We start from the raw sequence: 6,902 nt of genomic DNA on the forward strand, positions 1-6,902 counted from the left end.
GTTTAAGTGGTTAAGCAAATATTCCCTCAGTGCCAGTGATTCCGTCGTCCATTTGACCGTTTTGTACATCGATCATTTTTTTAACCATAGCTGAACCGTTCGCGTGTTATTAGGTTGTTTTACTAATTTGTTGTAAATTATTGTTTCCCGCGCGTACCATGCAGTACATCACAGTTTTTTAGCATTCGCTCCAGATCGGTGGGTCGACTTTTGGTAAGTACTATCTCTGATTATTTTTATTTACAAATTAATAACAAGCAGATGTTGGACAAGATTTAATCGCGTGCGTAGAAATGGGTAGAAGGGGTTTTAACGCAACACGCGCGTGCGAAAGAGCTTGCTCGTGAAATCAATAGCAACCATTGCGGTTATGGTAACACGATCAGCTGATCGGCCAATGCTTATTTTGTTTACATGCACTGTATTATACGATTGTCCAAAGTGAAATTTATCGTGCTGTTCAAATTCGATGTACTAATTCCTCTACAATGTTTAAAATACCGCTATTACACGTGTTTAGTATCATCTTACCCGGCGAGCAAGTAAAGTTAAATTGGTTAGAAGTTATTTTTATTCTATTTTTACATTAATGTGGATCACAGTTAAAGATTTAAATATTTCTTTTGGAAGAACGTCAGAAGTAACTTTCTCGAAGAAGTAAAAGTAGTTTTATAACATGTTTATTTTGAATAATAAAATTAAGTGGTATAGATTCAGTATTTATAGAAAAGAGCTTCGTTAAGCTGCTATGTCGCAGTGTAAAATTTAGGCCTTTAATACGGTTTCGATGCTAGAAATAAATAGTCATCTGCAGCGGTTAGTTCATGATATTTAGTGGCTTCTTGTTTAATTTAGACGCGTTATATTCGTATCGTGAGTTTGATACAATTACACGATAAAATGATTAATGGAATATGTTAATATATCATGAATTTTAATCGATAATTGACATGGACCTATATTCATGGTAATTGATGCGTATAGATAACCTATACATAAATTCCCAAGATAACTTACAGAAAATTTATTATAAATATTTGATACAGTGTGTGATCATTAACATCGATTGTCGATAAATCGATTATTTACGCATATTATAAATATATATATTGGTTTGATAAAAATAAATATTTATTTGGTGATATTTATAATCGGTAAAATATAGAGGTTACAATTACAATAAATAATAGAAGTAACAACTTATTTTAATATTTCATAACATCAAAAGATTCGTTTAAGATTGAAATTATATTTGCGAAAATCTTTATATTAGATGGTAGACCATAAATTTTGGAAGATATTAAATACCAAGGCTAAAAAAGATAGCGTATATTCAATCCACAAATATTTTTGAAAAATATCTAATTTCGTAAATAGAATTTTTGTACGGCTATAGACAGTGTGTGATACGAATAATTCTTACAGTTCTTGAGACAAAAAAAATATTAATAACAAAAGTTGTTTACTTTCATAAGGTCAGTACGAGTTGAACAAAACTTTCCTGTAGAGATGCTGAATTTGAAGATCACTTTTATTTGATACCTCTTCTAACGTAACACATTTTATTTGAAACATTGTTTAAAAAAACCAATAAAGAAAATAAGTGAAAATTTTTATCGATTCACTCTGTAGAGTTAGACTAATTAATAACATTTTACGATGGATATCAAAAATTAAATTTCGATTGTTGTTTTATAAGAGTAACCTATTATTCTGCTAAAAACTCAATTTGAAACAATTAAGTTGTTAACCCTTATCGGCCGTAAGTCACCTCTGACGTGACATCATAATTTTACCATATATGTCAGTATGTCATGTGGGAAGTGATAGAATTGAACAAATTGAAATATGCTTGTTAGCGGCCATGCATTTTTGTCACTGTATAGAAGTATAATTGATCATAACAACAATTTTCTATAGTTTCATTTATCGGCGGATAAACGAAATTTGCAATAAACTAAAAAATTAGCGTGCAGGTCTTTGATAATTACTGTATAGTAGTTATTTATGTGACCATATAGCGCGTAATAATGTAATGCCTGACGTTCTAACGCGTGGCGATTTAATACGTAGCTGTGCATTCCATGATGATATAACGTGTGGCAATTTAATGCGTAGTTATGCATCGCATGGTAATATAACATGCAGCAGTACAACACGTGGTAATATAACGCGAGGTGATTTAATGTGTAGCTAGAGACCGCGTGGTAATATAACACGTGATGATATAAAGCGTGGTGATATAACGAGTGGTAATATAACACGTGATGATATAACGCGTGGTAATACAACGCATAGCGATATAACGCGGGGTAATACAATGCGCAGCAATATAACACGTGGTAATATAACGCGTGGTGATATAACGCGTGGTGATATAACGCGTGGCGATATAACGCGTGGTGATATAACGCGTGGTAATATAACGCGTGGCGATATAACGCGTGGTAATACAACGCGCGGCGATATAACGCGTGGCAATATAATGCGTGGTAATATAACGCGTGGCGATATAACGCGTGGTAATACAACGCGTGACGATATGACGCGTGCTAATACAACGCGTGGTGATATAACGCGTGGCAATATAATGCGTGGTAATATAACGCGTGGCGATATAACGCGTGGCGATATAACGCGTGCTAATACAACGCGTGGCAATATAACGCGTGGCGATATAATGCGTGGTAATACAACGCGTGGTAATACAACGCGTGGCAATATAATGTGTGGTAATACAACGCGTGACGATATGACGTGTGCTAATGCAACGAGTGGCGATATAACGCGTGGCGATATAATGCGTGGTAATACAACGCGTGGCGATATAACGCGTGGTAATACAACGCGTGACGATATGACGCGTGCTAATACAACGCGTGGCGATATAACGCGTGGCAATATAATGCGTGGTAATACAACGCGTGGCAATATAATGCGTGGTAATATAACGCGTGGCGATATAACGCGTGGTAATATAACGCGCGGAGATTTAATGTGTAGCTACACAATGCGTAGTAATATAACGCGTGGCAATATAACGCGAGGTCATAACGCAAATTTTAAAAGACTAAATTTCAAATTCTCAAATTTAAAAAATTCAAATTTCTACGGTGCTACATCTCCAAATTTCGAAAAAAGAAAACAAATTTTCATATCTTTAAATTGAAAAGAATTCGAAATGAGGATTTGGCCTTACGTGCGAACAACGCCAGCCAAATTAAGGGTACAGTGTTACCAAGATTTTCATTTTCTTTGGATACAATTTGTTTTAGAAATATTGCGACAAATTTTCAAATTTAATTTTCTCGAGAGTCAAGTTTGAAAAGATTTTATTTTATATTTTCAGTTTATTGTTTTCGCGTAGAATCGGTACAATTCGGTTGCACATCTGCATACACCCTCTAATGTTCGATAAGGATTAAGATATTCAAAATAGAATTTCTTTTATTCAAATGTGACAATAATGACGAACATACAAATTTTTGCATTGTACCTACCTACTTTCTAAAATGAAGACATTTTTTTTATTCACTGATGAAGAATAGCGATGTGACATTGTCCCGTGCGATGCGGAGATCCGCAATGCAGGCTTCTTGAGGGATCTTCATGTCTTTCCGACGAAGAAGAGTCGTTCTAAAGGTTTCTAACATTCTCTCTTAGCCACGGTCTAATTATTCACCGATGAAATTTAGTTTGAAACCAACTAGAACTCTGATCTCTTGGAAAAGTTTGTTTTTCAAGGAGAACTTCACATTAAATCTTTCTTCTTTGAATAAAAAATTGAACAAAGAAAATAGGTCTTTTAAGTAAAAATTATTCTCATCACAAACTTCTTTTCTTCGAATGAAGAATTACAGAGAATAAATTTTTTAAGGAAGAATAATCCCCACGTTAAAATTTCCTGACACTTACTTTTTGTCTGCCCAATTTTTTTTCTAAAAAGTAAATTATACTGAAGAGGAAGTGTGAAGTACTTAGATTTTGACTTGGGTAGTGTAACCATTATTTGATTCCGAAGAGATTACTGAATGTGAACACGCGACTAGAATGTAAGAAAAATACACTTTATTTAATTACATGTTCAAAATGTATGCCGCCCTCCATCACGTAATATTCCGGTCCTTTACTTCACATTTCCACTTCCGTAAATCGAGTAATATGTTAATAAAAATATCATGTAACACGTGTTTTGAATTCGTCTCGATGTCCTCTAAAGCAATGAATAAAAAAAATGTATGTTCCTATTTAAAAAACCTAAGGTGACCTTGACTTTGCCGAGAGAACAAACTGTTTTCAAAATTTGCTTTACTAATATCTATTGTGCACTTCATACCCTGCAAATATTGTTCTGAACTTTTTTTCGTAAGGTGGCTGCAAGTGGGAGAAAAATCGTGAGTAGCGTTACAGGTAACACCCTGTATACTGACACATATATGAATTTTCGATCGAATTAAATTTTTATTCTAAAAATAAATATTTCGGACCAACTTGCAAATTCTAATATCGCCATTTGAGCTGCTGAACTTTTGTTGGTTTTAAAAATCCTGCTGACCTTTATGACTTTATATGTTTAAGGGTGTTTAAAGTTCAAAGGAAATTAGAAAGCGTCCGAAGCAGTTTTATTTACGGTCCCGCACACATTGACGCGAAATTTTTCGTTCGACATGCATACGAAATATCGGTGGCGTTGATTACGAATATCTGCCGTTTTGTATGCATATCACAGATAAAAGTGTATAGTTAGAGGAAATTGAGGAATACTTAATAAAGTTCGCTGCCACGAGTTATCTTATCGTGCTTTTAACCTTTTATCGGCACTATGTGTCCTACACTATTCGAATCATCGCTCATTTTTATTCAATTGTTCGAAACTGCGTGTGGTCAGCTTCGATTGATTCGTATTAATAAATCTTGTCTCTTACGTACCAGATAAACATCCGATCAGAAAATTCAAAGAAAAGCTTATCGTTGCGTATTTGTTTCACATCTGAATTGATTATGAAATATTAATTGATGGCAGTTAATACTAGCAATTAATAAGTCTTTTAAAGATAATTATATTTGAGTTAGTATAGAGATAACAAACTCTAATCATTTTTAGTTGAATAGTATAAAACATTTTTTCTTTTTTTAATATTACAAATTGGAAAGTTTATTTTGAGATAATAATTGAATATTTCACAACGAGTTGTTAAATAGTTTACTAAATAATTTTTAACTGATTGGGTTGTTTTGTCAATTATTTGAAGATGCTAGCTTTATTGCTGGTGGAAAATATAGTTAAGTTTATTTACTCTTTTAGCGTAAGCTGTTATAGTACTACTGTTAGTACTATTGTTATAGTACTACTGTTAATTAAATATCATTGATTAAAATATTCTCAAAATGTCTATTCCTAAGGATACCTATAAGCGTAAGTGTTATCTTGAAGTATTTTCATGTAATCGCAAAAATATATTCACTTATATTTAAATAGAAAAAAAATTATTAAACATTTTCGGATTGAGATTTTGTATTCATGTAATGCAGAGAACAATTACCTATTTATTCATTGTTTGCAATTAAGAAAATTGCGTCATATTTATCAGAGAATATGTTCACATATGATCAATTATCTATCTATCTCTTTCCCGCTTCTTTAATTGAACTCGTTGAAAATTTTCGCACGCAAGGAACAATCTTTGAGCATAAAAATATGGTTTATGACGAAGTGCTCGATAATTAATTCTAATTGAAATTCTAATGAAGAACAGCTTAGAAGACAATTAGAACTTGAAGAAGATCCCACAGTGTGATTTACGCTTCTAATTCCAACATGGTAGCTTTTGGCGATGCTATAATGCGGATGTTAGTTGTTAAATTCAAATTTAAAAGTTAGAAAATTGAAAATTCTAAAACTAAACATTCCAGAAACCTTCTCATATCATTACCACGTTTGTCTAAAAAAATAACATTAATTATCCTATTTTCACTTATATCGAATAAGCGCATTTATTTGTAGTTTTCACTTATATCGAATAAGTGTATTGATTTGCATTTTCCACTTATATCGAATAAGTGTATTGGTTTGCATTTTCCACTTATATCGAATAAGCGCATTTTTGTAGTTTTCACTTATATCGAATAAATGTATTAATTTGCATTTTCCACTTATATCGAATAAGTATATTTATTTAACGTACTCCTAAATCAAAAATCTCCGGTTCAATTACCATAATTAATTCGACAACGTGACGTTCAATACTGTGTAAAGAAACACTAAACCGTTTCCGAGTTTTCTACATATCGAAACTCAGTTGATAGTTCCACAAGTTTTACCGATAAACAAGTAGTTTGTCTCGAGCTTGCGAGAAATTAGTTTGACGCTTTGTATGCGCAATCACTTGTTCGAAAATCTCGGCCAAAAACGAAGATGTATTTCACAGCGTCACTTTGTGTTCCACTGGATTTCAACGTCAATAAATATTGCGTGCGTCTTACTCCGTGAATTTCAAAGATCGTGATTCATAATACGAATAAAATACTTACGTCCGCCAGAATAAAGAAAATAAGTGGAGAAGAATCGTAAAGTAGCGAGCACTGTCCTCCCTAGGGAAAATGGCGGTAGGGAAAGAAGGCTGGTTGGTTTTTCAAGTTTGAAAATATGGTGATTTAAAAAGTGCAAATTCAGAAATAAAATATGTACAAAATTTTCAATTTGAGGATTTGGGGACTTAAGAATGATTTTCATATAACTAACCTTGAATTCATATAATTAGAATGTAATACAATTGAGTATTAATATAAAATCATAATTAATACAAAAATTATTTAAAATATTTTCGAATCTAAAAATCTAAAAACACACAAATAATTTGTAATAAACTATGCATTTATAAAAAAAAATTATTTGTAGGTTA

This window comes from Megachile rotundata, chromosome 3 (assembly GCF_050947335.1).
Source record: "Megachile rotundata isolate GNS110a chromosome 3, iyMegRotu1, whole genome shotgun sequence".
NCBI lineage: Eukaryota > Metazoa > Arthropoda > Insecta > Hymenoptera > Megachilidae > Megachile > Megachile rotundata.